Source organism: Lissotriton helveticus, chromosome 1_1 (assembly GCF_964261635.1).
Source record: "Lissotriton helveticus chromosome 1_1, aLisHel1.1, whole genome shotgun sequence".
NCBI classification, from domain to species: Eukaryota; Metazoa; Chordata; class Amphibia; order Caudata; family Salamandridae; genus Lissotriton; species Lissotriton helveticus.
In genome coordinates, this window is record NC_136057.1 from 1,702,443,640 (window position 1) to 1,702,459,708 (window position 16,069).

At 49.9% G+C, this 16,069-nt stretch overlaps 1 long non-coding RNA gene across 1 annotated transcript in view; it reads left to right on the forward strand.

Moving 5' to 3' along the window:
* The window catches only part of LOC144774021 (uncharacterized), a 538,416-nt gene that overhangs the window by 144,822 nt on the left and 377,525 nt on the right, over positions 1–16,069 (forward strand). The gene's annotated exons all lie outside the window — the stretch shown is intronic.

The window sequence follows — 16,069 nt, forward strand, 5'->3', positions numbered from 1 at the left end:
GTTACTAGTAACCCAACTAGGGATTACTTTTGAGGTTCAGTACTGGGCTGAAAGGTACAGTACTGGCTTCTCTCCTGATCACAGGTGAGTATTTTCGAATTCGGACTTTGGCTGAATTTATAGGAATATTTTCAGTTTTCAAAACTTCACCCTTAGAAAATTATCGAGTCAAAAATGGGTCAATGTGTATTGATTCATGCATGAACTCTTAATAAATACGGTTTTGAAAAAAAAAAAATGGGTCAATGTTATCCAAAGGCAGGTAAGTGAATTACCGGTTTCCAGGTGAGTACTTGGTTGGTAAAGTTAGGGTTCTGGGCATAGACTCAGGGGTCCCCCAGGGTCAGGTGAGTACAGTTAGTTCAGTCCCAGCGGCGCAGGGGCAGCCGGTGCAGAGGTAGGTAGGCCCAAGGTTATCCAATGAGGGGAAGGGGGCCTTCGGTTGGTGGCTGCTGGCTAGCAGGCCACGCGGGTCTGGGAGCGGGGCTCCTGGTCACTTGCTCTGGGCAAGGGGGGGGAAGTAGGATAGGGCAAAGAGGTCACAGCCAGCGGCACTCGGGCGGCTGGGTGCAGGGTGCTTTTGAGCCGTCGGCCGCTCAATGTTATCCAATGAGGATCTTGAAAAAGGAACAAAGGATGCAGGCTCGGGGACAGTGACTCTCCAGGGGCGACCAGCACTTCGAGAGGTAAGTTGGGATGTTGGAGCACAGGTAGGTACACCAAAGGGAGGCACAGGGGGCTGTCGGGTGCAGGGGTGTCTTTGGATGTCGGAAAAGCTTACCCTCGGCTGGTCGCGGTTGGGGTGGCCCCTGGTTCTGAGTCTGCAGGCGTTGGCTGGTTCGTCGAGGAGGGTCTTTGGGCACTGGACTTCGGGTTCTCGTGGTCTTGGTTCGGGTTGGTCCGGCCCGGGCTCGGCTGGTCCGGAGCTTCCTGGTGGGCACCAGGTGGGTTGTTGCAGCAGAGCCTCTGCTGATGGGAGTCCCAATCTTCGAGAGGGTCAAGGCAGGCAGGTCCTCTGGGTGTCCCACGGTTGCTGTCCGCGGAGGTCGCCGGGTTTAGGCAGGAGTAGGTTCCAGGATCAACAGGCCGGTAGGGCTGGGGACAAGCCAGTTGTTGTTGTTGTCCTGTTAGCAGCTGCACGGCGGGTCTTCTTCTTCTTGATCTTTCTTCTTTATGATATCGGGATCTGAGGAAGGAAGGTTCAGGGAGCCCTTAAATACTGAATTTAGGGGCGTTACAGGTAGGCAAGGGCAGGGACCAATGGGTCCCTGTCCTGGGGTGAGTACACCCCCTAGCCTGCTCCTCTCCTGTGGGAGGGGGACAGGAGCCTAGCTGGGATTGGGCAGGACTCCCCATCTACAAGATGGCCGGGGTCCGGGGTCGTGCTTCACCTTGCATCCTCCACCTGAGGGGTGGAGTTGGCACCCCCCCTTCCTGATATAGTTTTTCCCGCCAGTCTTCCCGCCAGGGTGGGGGCTGGTTGCTGGGTACAGCAAATGGTCTGGAGAAGCTCTCAGAGGCGGTATGCCTTTGAAGCTTCCCCCTGTCCATCCTGGGGGAGGAGACATATCACCTCGCCCAGGATGTGCATTGTTGCAGGCCCAGGAGAGCGCGGGGGCTCTCCACCCAGGGGTCCAGCAACATGTCTGCTGTGTGGCAGCCTCTGCAGTCACTCAGCCCAGACGTAGATTGTAGGTTCGGGTTTTGGAGGGCATCTCTAAGATTCCCTCTCGTGCATTTTACATGAATTCCCAAACTGGCATCAGTGCGGGTTTAATGTGCTGAGAAGTTTGGTACCAAACTTGTCAGTCTTCAGTGTAGCCATTATGGTGCTGTGGAGTTCGTAATGACGACCTCCCAGTACCATATACTCTTAAATGGCATCACTGCACTTACAGTGCCCAGGAATACCCTAGGTACTGTAGGGGCACAGGGCTCATGCCCCGGTGCCCTCACCTCTGGCATAGGGCACACAGTTAGAGGGGTGACTGAAGTATGCCAGAGCAGTGGGTTCTGTGGGCATGGCACACAGGGATGAGTGCCATGTCGACTCTTGCTTTAGTTCTGTACTTAGGCACTCGGCCTGCAAAGGCAGGGTGTGGGTGCCAGGGTACAGGGTCCCTGAGGGTGGCACAATAAGTGCTGCAGCCCTCAGAGGTCTTCTCTGGTCACCATGCCCTGGGTACCATTTACTAGGGGCTGACAGGTGGCCAGAGATGCCAATTGGGTGTTTTGTTTTAGCATAGCTTTTCTTTGTAGGGAAAGAACACAGGCCCTGGGTACCTGGTTGGCAGGGACCCAGGGCGCACACAGTCAAAATACATCAGCAGTTCAGAAAAAAAGTGGGGGCATACCAAGGCAAGAAAGATGGCACTTTCTCACAATGGGAATTCAGTATTTCACGTTTTTTAAAAATTGTTCTCATTAATTCAGTCACTGTCTCCCTCTTTTCCTTTCCCTATCTTTTGCTAGCTCCTACTCCTATGCTTCCCTGTCCATCATATGTTCTGTATAGAATCCCTCAATCTATTTTATGAGGTGCACTCTTCACAAGATTCTTGTTTATTAAAACTCACGGTTCACTTCTAGTCAAAATTAAATGACTGAAGACTAAATCAGAATATCATTTAAAACTCATCATAACTTATCCAATGTTCTATTCAAAAATTATATTGGCAGTAAAGTCACCTCTCACCCTTTCAACTCCACTTCTGACACCAAAACCCTTCTAAACAACTTCAACACTTATTTGCAAAACTATGCAAACATCCAAGTACTAACTAAAACAGGCAGGTGCAAGGCAAAGCCCTCAGCACCCTGGTATTCTTAAGATCTTGCTCACAATAAACAATCTATCCGAAGAAGGAAAGGAAAGAAAATGGGGGGGGGGTGAACAGAATACCATAAGGGATGTATGACGTTACAACGCATACTTTTACAACGCCTACCTTTACATCGCAAGTTTTACAACGCATACCATTACAACGCATAATGCTTTTGGGCGCTGGATAGTGAATAGTTTAATTTACTATTCCAACTCCAGTCCCCGTGGATAGTAGGGAAGGTGTTGGATAGTACATTAAACCTATTCCCTATCCTAGAGCGCCCCCCAGCGATATGCGTTGTAATGGTTTGCGTTGTAAAAGTTGCGTTGTAATAGTAGTTCGTTGTAAAAGTTTCGTTGTAAAGGCTGTATTCCTACCATAAGACCTCACGATACTGATGTCCCTCAATGTAACATGAAGACAGCTCATCACAACAGACAAAGCAAAGAACTGTATCAATGCCATCGATTAAGCCACCAAAGCAAGCAGAACGCTTTTTAAGACAGCAAGCAGAATGCTTTTTAAGACAATCACGTATTGAATCAGCCCTCTGCCAGTTCCACCTATTGGCAATTTCGAAATGTGGCTGGGTTAGAGTCTGCACATAACCATCAATGTAACAAGCTCATCAAATTATCCCATAAGATGCTCAAAGGACAAGCATTGGCATAGCCAATAGGTCTCGCCTTTGGGACCTTATAAATGTTTAGCCATGCAACAGATGATGTTGTTCCACCAAGGATATTGTGCTGCATAACTAAATACTTATAAGGTCCCAAAAGTGAGACCTATTGGCTATGCCAATGCTTTTTCTTAGCGGCATCCAAACTCAGAAGAAAAGAGAAACAGATATAAACAGAGATCAAGAAAGAGACAAAACTTAGGAGTTATGAGATGTGGGGTTTTTTGGGATTGAAGCAGATGGTGGCTCACCCCAGCGGCTACTTTCTGACTGGAAAAATTAAGCCTTCTAAGAAAAGTTTCAAAAGACATTCCTCTTTCTCGCATGGGTCCAGTTCCAACCTACTTCAAACGACTCAGTATCATACGGAATGAAATCATCAGTCTTAAGATACCAGACATGAAAAGGACCACAAAAATGTGACATATATTTCAATTGGCAAGCCTGGTCATGTCTCTTCTGAGGAACCAGTGGGATCCTGGGTCAGCAATATATGTGCCAATGTGGTCTTACAATGACCTCAGGGCACAATTCTTTGGCTGGTCATACTGCCTTCACAAAATGTGTTCTTGTTGCACGTTTAACAAATGATGTCAGATTGGACGCGCGCTCATTTACCGGGTTTGGCATTAGCATGTGAGGGCCCTCACTGTGCAAACAGTCTAATCTTAATTGCAGGATTAGGGACTTGGATAAGCCACCACAAGGCAGAGATGTTTTGTTTTTCGCAAGATATAAAGATAACCAGACATTTATTGCTCAATTCAAGGATTAAACATGATTCGGGACACCCTGGTTCTGGTAAACCAGTGCTTTCTGGAAGATGTTGTCTTCTTGGTTCAGTTAAAATAAGCCAACTGGAGGAACGCACCTGAAAATAATGCTTTGTAAAAAGAAAAAAAGAAAGACCTTGTTTGTAAAAATTGTGTTATGGTGACAGAAGGTATTATGGTGTCCCTAGTACTGATTGCTGCTTATAGAAATATAGTACAGTTGTGACTGCAATCCGGGCTTGCGCTTTAAGCAAACATTTCTTATCATACGTGCAAGCCCAGTGTGAATTCAAACTGCTTCCTCACGAAAGCTTCCAAAAAGCAGGCAGGATATTGCGCTAGACAAAAAGTACAGTAAAAAAGAAAATCTTTAAATACAGTCAAGTAGGCACGTCACTCATTGCGGAGGGATAAAAAAACCCCAAGAGAACAGACAGCTGAATGGAGACAGCGCGTCGAGGGTGCTGCAGACAGCTGGCTGCCCACAAGGGCAGCGTCTTTCCACGACTTGAGGGTCGGGCTGGTTCAAGCCCTGCTGCCATCATGGAACCGGTCAGGACCGGAGCCGCTGCTGGAGTGTGGGGGCGTTTAGCAGGGCAAGGGGGGGGGAGGGTCACAAGGGAGCTCTAATGCACAGCTGGCACCGAAGCTAAACAATGTTTGGGTAGGAAAAAGCAAACACAAACGTCTTATCTTATTACTGTTGAAGCATTTGTATGAAAAAAGGCACAAGCATTCCTTAGAAAGCAGATATGAAACAATCCGACTAGAGTCAGCCAAGAAAATGTTTTCTGGGGGCGTGGCCAACCGAGCAGCGAGATGGCCGCTCTGTGAGTGAGCTCCGCCCGCTACACACAGTAATCCTTATTGATCCTGCTCCGTGACCTCGAGGGGCCTGACTCTGACCGGGAATCGGCAGCGGACGCCGAGACACGACGCTGCAGACTTTCGCGCTCTGACCGGGCTGTGCGACCTAGGAGACCTGCTGCGGCGGAGCCCACTCCGGGCGCCGCTTCCCACTGCAGTCCGAGGATCCGGAGGCCTCCTGGGACCCTACGAGTGGCGACGCACTGACCCACACGCGTTCGCGCTGTCTCCCCAGGTTACACTGGTGAGTCGCTGCTGCGCTGAGGAAGGGATCTGCGGCTGAGATATCCCCATCGGCGTGTGCGACTTGGAGTTGAGCTCCTGGACATAGACGGGGACGGGGCACCTGAGGCGGACCCGCCATTTTGTCTGCAAGCTTGGTGACCTGAAAGACATTGCACGTACATTCGGCCCAGCAGCCGGAAACTAGGACTGCTCCCCGTGCCTATGGGTGAGTCGGTGCGGACCAAACCCGCGGGGGGGGGGGGGGGGGGGGGGGGAGGCGTCTGCCTGATAAAGCCCCCTCCGCTTGCACACGGAAGCCCTCGCTGATCTGTTAAACTGGCGCAGTTGCACAGCGTTGGGGCTCGTAATTGCGATGGTGCTCTAGTGCCTAAGACTGCCCACTGTCTAGCTGAGTGCCCCTGCTCCTGTGCGGCGGTCAGATCCCTGCAGCCGTCGGGTTGCTCTGGAGCGTGCAGACTTTGATGCTTCTGACATCTTGAAGATACCGGCGCGCTCGACGAGGCGCCCCCACCAGCTTGGCTCCCCCCTGCCCACCCGAGCAGCCCTGTGGGGGCGCGCGCGGGGGAGAGGACGCTTAACGGTGCTTTGGGCGCCGGTGCCCCCCGAGTGCTTCTGGAGCGGACGGCTGCCCTACTTGTTATCGAGGATAGGCTCACGAGGCCCTATATATTGTGCGCCATAATCCTCGCCAAACAGCTAAATCCAAGATGGGAGGGAAAAATGACGCACGGCAACCCAAGCTCAATTTCGAACAAAAGCGCCAGAACAGGCAAAGTGGGGCTGATCGGGATGCAGATGAATCCTCTTCGCAAGGTACTACCGCAGACATAGACTTTGGGGCACTGATGATGGAGGTCAGATCGAGCCTCAAGAGCATTGACACTAAATTGGATGCAATGCCCTCGCAACTAGAATCGGTCAAGACCAAGGTGGACGCGCATGAGACGAGACTGGACTGCCTGGAAAATAGGCAAACGGAGTGCTGCGAGTTCCGACAACAAGCCAAGCAGCACATCACAAACATGGAGAAAGAATTGGAGTCCCTGCGAGCCAAGACAGACGATTTGGAGGCGCGCTCCAGAAGGTCGAATATTCGCATCACGGGAATTCCGGAGACGGCGAACACAGGCAAGATGGAGGTGTTTGTGGCGGACCTCCTGCACGAACTCTTTGACCCGAACCTATCCCAGGTATTCACGGTCGAGAGGGCGCATAGATCACTTGGGAAGATACCACCGTTGGGCACTCCGCCACGTCCCATTCTTGCTAAACTACTGAATTTTCAAGATAGAGACCTCATCCTGCGCCTTGTTAGGGAGAAAGGTAAGATCACGCACAAAGGTAATAATATCTCCTTCTACCCTGACTTTACCCCCCTGGTACAGGCTGCACGGAAAGAATTCATGCCAGCCAAGAAACTACTGATGCAAGCTGGTTTCCAATACTCGCTCTTATATCCAGCAAAACTGAAGGTAGCCCATGAGAGCACTACGCACTTTTTAACAGATGCGAAATCTGCGCTAAAATTTGCGCAACACATTTGTGGACCAGGGGCCCGACGTAAATCGCCGAGACTGGAAACTGACTCTGACCGGCTCAGTGATAATGAATAAGTATATGATTGATGGAAGAAATGTGACAATATCTATTTCTACATTTCGGGCTTTGCTTGCCTGGTCCGGCCCTCCCCCACACTTTCTATTGCTATGCTTGCCTTAATTTGGGTTGGGGGTGGGGTCGGAGATGTGACCCTGTCAAGTGTTTGAGGCGGCTGGTGCGCACACCACTTCTTACGCTCTGATGGAGGGTCAAGAGTCAGCCCCGTGTTGGGGTGGCCGTTTAGGTCATGGAGATTTCAATTTGAATGTAGCCACCCTGTGACAACGGGGGTGTAAGCCGGGAGCACCACGGCCCCATGGGGTGTCTCCCACTGTTCTTGTTTCTGGTTTGTCACCACAATATAGATGTCTTTAAGTGGGATTTGTCACAACCTGATTGGGGGGTTGATGAGGGAGGGGGGAGGTGGGGGGAGTTGGAATGTTTGTTGATTGTTAAACATTGGTGCGATAGAGGATACTGTCCAGTAGACGGAATGCGCGTAATATTGCTCTTCTCGAGCTGGGCCGGGTTGTTTGGAGGTGATGGGGCGGGTAGCGGGCTGGCATTTGTGGATTTTAAAAACATACCAAATGGGGAGTATTAAGCTGTGGACATGGAACATTAGAGGCCTTGGGGACCATAAAAAAGCCAGGTTGATGCATGGTATGCTGGCTAGACATAATGTGGATATCTGTTTTATGCAGGAGACGCACGTTAACTCCATTCCTTCGCCTAGGTTGAAACACTCACGATGGACACATGTGTACTCTGCTATTTATTCCAATTACGCTAGGGGTGTGGCGATACTTATCCGCAGAGGCCTGGACTGGAGGGAACATGCCATTGTACTGGATGGGGAGGGAAGATACGTGATTGCGCATGGGTCACTACAAGGCAGACCGATCATACTTGCGGCCATTTACGGCCCGAATGTGGATGATCCGGAATGTCTGGGCACAAATAATGTTAGATTGTTCACAGATTGTCCTGGGGGGAGATTTCAATGTGGCACTCAATGATGACTTGGATCGCAGGGGCGTGGGTAGGCCTACACACACTGGGGCTCGACAGGCGATTCTTGATGTGATGGAGGAGGGACTATTGTCAGATGTGTGGAGGGCTAGACATCCAGGGGACACAGTGGGGACATGCATAACGTGCCATCACGCGGCCTGGTCCCGCCTGGACTATTGGCTGGTATCTCCTGTAGTGGCATCCTGGACGGTGGAGGTAAACATACAGGCCAGATCTCTCTCGGACCATGCCCCCTGCGTGCTGGAGTTGAAGATACCTGGGGTTCCTCGAAGAGCATTTTCCTGGCGCTTACCCCCCATGCACTCACTGACGCTGTCTTCACTGAAGAAATTAGGACAGATATTGTGAAATACTTTGAAGAAAATGAGGGATCGGCATCCACTGAAGCTATAGTATGAGACGCATTCAAGGCGGTCATTCGAGGCCAGTGTATCGCTAGACAAGCCGGGGTGTTGCGGGCTATACGTCAAACCCTGACTCAGCTTGAGCGGGAGCTAAAAGAGCTGGACCTGGCATTCTGTTGGGACCCCTCGCCGGAGTTGGCAGGTCAAATGAAAGACAAACTGCTTGCCTTCAATGAGGAGGCACAGCGGGAGATTAAATTTCTGGGGAAACAGGCGGAGGCCCGCAGATACGGAGAAGGGGACAGGCCGAGCAGAACCCTGGCGAGACTAATCTCTCCTCGCTCAAACTCGCACTACATACACGCCATCAGAAATAATGAGGGGACACTGGTTGTAGGTCAGGAAGCTGTACTAGACACATTTGCTGAGTTTTACGAGTCCCTATACACCACTAGGCAGACCGCGGTCCCAGATTCCCTAGAGAGTTTCCTGGACTCCATTGCTGTCGTTTGGTTTAATGGCCTTCACCGCCGGTATATGGATGTCCCTGTCACGGTACAGGATATAGCTCAGGTGATTAAAAGCATGCCTGCGAACAAAGCCCCGGGCCCGGATGGCCTGACTACAGCCTTTTACAAGGCTTACGCTGAGGAATTGGCCCCCAAACTTCACTCAGTTTTTGTTGAGGCTCAGGAGTTGGGATCTCTGCCTGAGTCGATGCGCGAAGCTTTAATCATAACCCTGCTCAAACCGGACAAAGACTGCCAGGCCCTTGACTCGTACAGACCCCTATCCTTAATCAATGTTGATGCTAAGATATATGCAAAAATCATTGCGGACAGACTTCAACCTTTGCTGCCGATGGTGGCACTCCCAGATCAATCAGGCTTTATACCTGGCCGAGCGACGTCTCACAACCTCAGGACAATATTTTCCGTTCTACACTACTTGCATCCCTCTGTACAGGCCGCAGTTATCTTTCTTGACGCTACTAAAGCGTTTGATTCGCTTGAATGGCCCTACCTCTTTAGGATTCTGGAGAGGATGGGCTTCAGTCCACTCTTCATAAACCTGATCAGATTATTATACGTTGCACCCAGAGCGCGGGTGAGCGCCAATGGGCTTATATCCCAGTCATTTGCTATATCTCGCGGGACCAGACAGGGCTGTCCTTTATCCCCGTTGCTGTTTGCGATAGCCATGGAACCCCTTGCAGCTCGAGTTCGACAACATCATACAGCGAGAGGGATAGGATTCAGTTCGCGCAGTCTGCTGATATCCCTGTACGCTGATGATGTCACGCTATACGTCCTAAATCCTGAGGTCAACTTGAACCCCCTGCTGCGAGAATTTGTTCGCTTTGAGGGTTTGGCTGGGGTATCAATTAACTGGTCCAAATCTGTCGCTTTTCCACTAACTGATACCACCCGAGAGTCGCCCTCTGACTACCCACTGCGCTGGGAAACGGACGCAGTTAAATATCTGGGGGTTTGGATTAGCCGTGACATACAGGCTTTGTGGACTCTAAATTTTGGCAGGGCAGTGGACTGGCTAGAGGGGAAAGTGGACATCTGGAACAAGCTCCCCCTTTCGCTGGTCGCAAGGATAGCTCTGGCAAAAATGGTGGTCCTCCCCAAATTTTTATATTTATTTGTAAATATTCCCATACCATTGACAGCGCACTTTCATGCACGTGTACGGTCGTTGTTGCTGGCACTTGTGCGGGCTGGTGGTCAAGCGAGAACATCTTGGGCGTTGCTTACGCTCCCGCTGCGTCAGGGCGGCTTGGGAGCTCCTGACATGAAACTATACTCACTATGTGCGCAGGCGCAGTTCTTGCACTTTTGGGCTTTTCCCACTCCCTACCAGCCACACGTTGTGGTGGAGCTGGCTGCGGCGTCCCCGTCCCCGCTGAGCGTGGCGATATATGGCAAAGTGTCTCGTCCATCGAAAGACGTGGACACGGTGGAGATGCTTCGCTGGACGTGGCGCGAATTACGAAACAGGGCGAGACTCCCCCTACTATACGCGCCAGCCATTCCGCTGCGAGGGAATCCTATGATACCCTGCTTGCGTGATGGGGGTGGCACCATTACACTTCGGGGGCAAACCCTTCACACTTTTGCCGACCTCTACCCTAATGGCACCTTCAGGGACTTGGGTTTGCGTGAGGAGGGACATCCCGAGTTGTTTTCTGACCTCTTCCTGTATCATTCACTTAAGGCGACCTGTAAAGCGCTGTGGCCCCAGTTCCCTGAAGAGCCGCCGCAGCTCCTAGCGCTTCAGGACCTACTTTCGAGACCCTCCCCTAGGAAGCTGGTGTCCCGGTTGTACAACTGTATGCAGGATCAATCCCCCATAACTGTGCCCTCTTCTATGCATGCCTGGAATGCTGACCTGGAAACGCCCCTGTCGGAGGAGCAGTGGGAGTTCTGCTGCAGGCAACTTATGACGTTATCGCCCAACTATAGGCTGAGATTGATACACTTCAAGTTTCTGCACAGGTACTATCGCACACCACTGTTACTCCATCGTATGGGTCTTAGAGATGACTCTTTGTGCTGGAAGTGCGGCTGCGAAAATGCCTCTTTTATACATGTGGCATGGAGCTGCCCTAAACTGGAGGAGTACTGGTCGGACACCTTCACTGCTATTAACCAGATACTTCACAGGGCAGATACACCATCACCGCTCCTGGGGCTGCTGGGTTGGGTTCATGACACCTTGCCCAAACACAGAAAACTACACGCGCTACTGCTCCTTTATGCCAAGAGACAGGTGGCGGTGCACTGGGGTCGACGTGCATTGCCTACATTTAATGCATGGGTTAGGGATGTGACATACGGAAACACACAGCTTGAACATTACTGGGATACGATGCCTACCGCTTCCCGACCTAGAGACATCTGGGAGCCTTTCACGCAGTGGACACGGGAGCGCGCCACCTCCCCTGACTCTGTACAATCGGTGCCAGGAGCGGTGTCTGACGATATGGGTTGACCCCCCCTTTGTCATATACTTGTATTCTCCTGCGATGGTATAGCCTAGGGCGTGGCTGCATTCCATGGGAGCACTTTGGAAGTGGTGGAGCCCTGCGTGTGTCTTTGTGCCTATGTATCTGCATGGTCTGCTGGGTCGCTCCCAGGGCCTGCCCCCCCCCCCCCCCAGCTCCGCTCATCCCCTTCCTTCACACTGTCATGGTCCCTTTTGCTACCGTGATTCCTGCTGATGCCTGCGCGTTCACTTTGCGGCGCCTCGCCCGGAGGCACTGATCCTTACCTGCCATTGACCTTAAGCCCGTTTGTAGCTCTTCCTCTGCACCAAAGTTGGGTTCTGTTGTTGTTTTTAGGGGGGGGGGGTAAAAAGGGTTGGTAGGCATTGCTTGATTTGTAATGTTTGCTTTCTGCTTATAGCGCTTATACATTTGCATTGTTGCACCGTTTCCTTTTCTCCTCCGATGGTGCGCTGCATGTCTATTGACCAGAAAATTGTGAGACACATTGATTTATTACTGTTGCATGTGCTCACTGTCGACACACCTGAGATGTGAATGATGATACTAAGATATATGCTGTTTGCTACGATTCCTGGAATATGATGCAATATGATCGGATGGCGGCCAGCCTCAGGGATGTCGGCGTGACGCTGTGTAACTAATTCAAATTTTTTTTTTCAATATAAAAAAAAAGGAAAATGTTTTCTCTTTTTCATTCACTTCTATAACTAAACGTATTTTTTTTTACTGCCCCATGAAGATCGAACTCCGACTGGGAAGTTACAATTTTCTACACACTTTTTGACAGATAAACCCTAGTAAAAATGTATGCAGGGGAAATCTACACTGTTCCGAGTTTCCCCATCTCATACTTAGATACTTAGATCGCCTTACCATTTCTCCCTGCAATCTATGCATGCTTGGTACCCTAAACATAATCAAACAAGCATTGGCATAGCCAATCGGTCTCGCATTTGGGACCTTATAAGTGTTTAGCCATGCAACAGTTGGTGTTATTGCACCAAGGATATTCTTCTGCATAACTAAATACTTATAGGGTCCAAAAAGCGAGACCTATTGGCTATGCCAATGCTTGTTGTTTTTTTTTTGCGGTTTTGTTTAAGTTGCCAGATCTACAATAGCTGGACATTGTTTTTGTTAACAGCTCTTTGCATCAAATGAACTTGTTTTCATTGCTCTGAATGTTGTTTCCATTCTGGTTGTAGGAAGCAGTCATTCTCAGGGGTGTGGGGGCTGCCTAGCTGTGTGCATGCGCCGAACTTTGCAAATGAGAAAAAGCCTGGTGCAGGTGCAATTTTGAAGTGTGGAGTGAGTGAGCACCAGGCAACAAGACTCACTCACACAGGATTTCATGCACTGCACCTGCATACTCAGCATGGTTTAAGGAAACTCGACCCACTCCCCCCCAGACATCAAACACATATTTACCAAGGAACTCTGAGAAGAGCCTGCCTGCTGCACTGACGGCTGGTGGTGTGTGTGCCTGGTGAAAGCGTGCACGGACGGCTGGTGGTGTGGGTGCCCGGTGAAAGCGTGCACTGACGGCTGGTGGTGTGTGTGCCCGGTGAAAGCGTGCACTGACGGATGGTGGTGTGTGTGCCCGGTGAAAGCGTGCACTGACGGATGGTGGTGTGTGCCCCCGGTGGAAGCGTGCACTGACGACTGGTGATGTGTGTGCCTTGTGGAAGCGCGCACTGACGGCTGGTGGTGTGTGTGCCTGGTGGAAGCGTGCACTGACAGCTGGTGGTGTGTGTGCCTGGTGGAAGCGTGGTGTGTGTGCCTGGTGGAAGCGTGCAATGACGGCTGGTGGTGTGTGTGCCTGGTGGAAGCCTGTAATGACGGCTGGTGGCGTGTGCCTGGTGGAAGCGTGCACTGACTGCTGGTGGTGTGTGTGCCTGGTGGAAGCAAGAGCATTCACAGTGATAGAAGACACAAATGAAACTGACGAAGAGGAGGGGGAGAAGGGAGTGGGAGCAGAGGAGCATGATTCACAGCTAGAAGACCGTGTGTGTGCCTGGTAGAAGCAGGAGCATTCACAGTGATAGAAGACACAGCTGAAACTGACGAAGAGGAGTCGGAGAAGGGAGGGGGAGTGCCAGCAGAGGAGCATGATTCACAGCTAGAAGACACAAATGAAGCTGACCAGGAGCGAGGGGGAAAAGGGAGGAGGGTAGTGGAAGCAGAGGAGCCTGATTACAGCAATAAAAACACATATGACAGCTGTGCACATGCACAAGCTCGTGAACGCGAGCTGTAGGCCAGCAAAAGCCTCTGGTGGCACTTTTAAAAGCCACTTACTATATGTCTTGAAGAGACAGCGCATGTCTCAGGCGAGACCTATAAATCGGCAGAGCGGATAGTCGTGTCACTGGCACCTTCTACGTTTTGAAGCTCACGGTGGGGAACGGGGCGTGGCTTTGAGGCTCAGTACATGTACAACGTTTACCTTGCGGGAGCGAGCAGCGGCGCCATCTGTTATCAAAGCACGATAATTGCAAACAGATGGCGCAGGTGCTCGTTCGCACAAGGTGGATGCCTTACATGCACGAGTACTCATTGAAAACAGTGCAGTACATGCATGAGTTTTCCAAAAAGGACAGACCCATTCCAAAAGGTCAGATCCTAAGCAGCGATTGCGCGCGGATTAGGCTCGACTTAAATAAGGGGAAACGGCCACCCACGTTTCCAAGTATTTCTGCGGACACTAGTTCCCAGAAAAAGAGTACAAGAATAAATCTTAATCCTGAGCATACATATGTCACTAGTAATCAAGAGTTCATAGGGTCATATTATTCCAAATCTTCGTCTTTATTTCCAAGAAGTCATCACTTCTAAGAGACACAGGTGATTCACAGATGATTAATGTTATTACTTTGACGTAGCCAACACATATTTCGTTTTGGGGGCATCACCCACTGACTTCCTCAGGGCATATAGTAAATAAAGTATCTGTTAATCCTCAATAAGATGCATCGCGATAGCATCTAAAAGTAACCTGTATCCACTAGTATTCTGGAAAACAGGTACGGTAAAAATATGAATCTGACACATTGAGAGTGATCCAAGTAAAACAGCAATATGATCCTATGAACTCTTGATTACTAATGACATAGGTTTGCTCAGGATTAAGATTTATTCTACTTTCACCTATTGCTCTCGCCACATAAACGTGCAATGTCATGACCTTGTCAGTGAAAAAACACAGAAGTTTCAACAGGACAGCAAGAACACCAGGCCTGCTTCATCTCTTAGGCCTGCCCTTACCCTTGAATCCCATGATGGTCATCCTACAAAGCCCCATCTCTTACAAGATCTCATTGACATACTTCACTTCCTCAAAACCACTTCTTAAGAAGATGATGTCTTACCCTCGTCCTTTATCAAAGCTCTCTTAGGAGATGCCCTCTCAACCTATTCTCCATTGGCAATGGTGACCTCACTCAACACACTTTCCCAGAAGCTCTCAACATAGGCCACATTCTCTCATTCTCAAAGAAACCTTCACTAGACAATGATGACCTCGCCAACTACTGGCCCATTACTCACCTATCATTCAACGGCAAGATAGTTTCACAAGCATTTACAATGCAATAGGTCTCGCAATGACATTGTTTTGAGCTATTGGCATTGAAAATTGTATTGGTTTTTCCCCTTCCTGAAACATTAATTAAGTATTGGCGTTGTAAATGACAATGTCTGTTACCCCCGGTTGTCCCTCACAAAGCTCATCAGCATGTGCCAGTCATAAAAAGGAATATCTGACAATCGCATCTTAAACATTTTGCAGCAATTCTATAGCTGTGTCGGGTGCCATCAGCAAAGGGGTGTAGATATTACTAGTGCAGCAGGCGCAGTGGCACCAAAACCTAGAGATCTGTGAGGGGCCGTCTGTACCTTAATTAATGGTTATTTTTTACTATCAAAACAGAGGATGGGGGAACAAATCTAATTTCTTACAATATTCAATTAAAAATTAGCCACCCTCATACACACTCATGAGTCTCAAAAGTGATCCATCCGCAACACCCTTCACTAGTCCTCCTATCTATCTACCTAGCCAACTGACACCAGTTTGTTAAAATGGGACCTCCATGTTCCAAAAACTTCCCCATCATCTGTGGAGTCCTACAGAGTTCCTTACTGTCCCGTGATCTTCAACCTCTAATGCAGCCACTTGGTGCTCTACTCACAGATATCATGGACGCATTAACTGTTCACTGACGAGCAACTTCTATTATGTTAACTTTATGATTATTTGGCCCTGTACCATGCTCAGCTGCCTTTTGGGTGGGTTTGCGCTATAGAAATGCCATAAAAATACACACAAGAAAAGAATTGGAATGAAATTATGGATACAACGGAGAATGGGACCTGTCCACTCAGTCTGCCCAGAAAGTTTGGTATGAGGACTGGCCAGGTAAGAACCAATATAGCAGCATGGCGTAAAAGAAGCAGTGTCACACAAAACAGTTTCTGTCGATAAATGCTAAAAATGCTACACGTGCCATGGAAACGTATCAACCGGTATCTCTATGGCCACAGCTGGGACCCGTATGAGTAGGGTGACCATATTTTCATGACAAACCCAGGACGGGCACAAACATATATGATCACAATTAAACAATCCCCTCCTCCCTTGAGGCGAAGAGCTCCAAGGTCGGGCTGCTGGCGGGTCCGGTCTT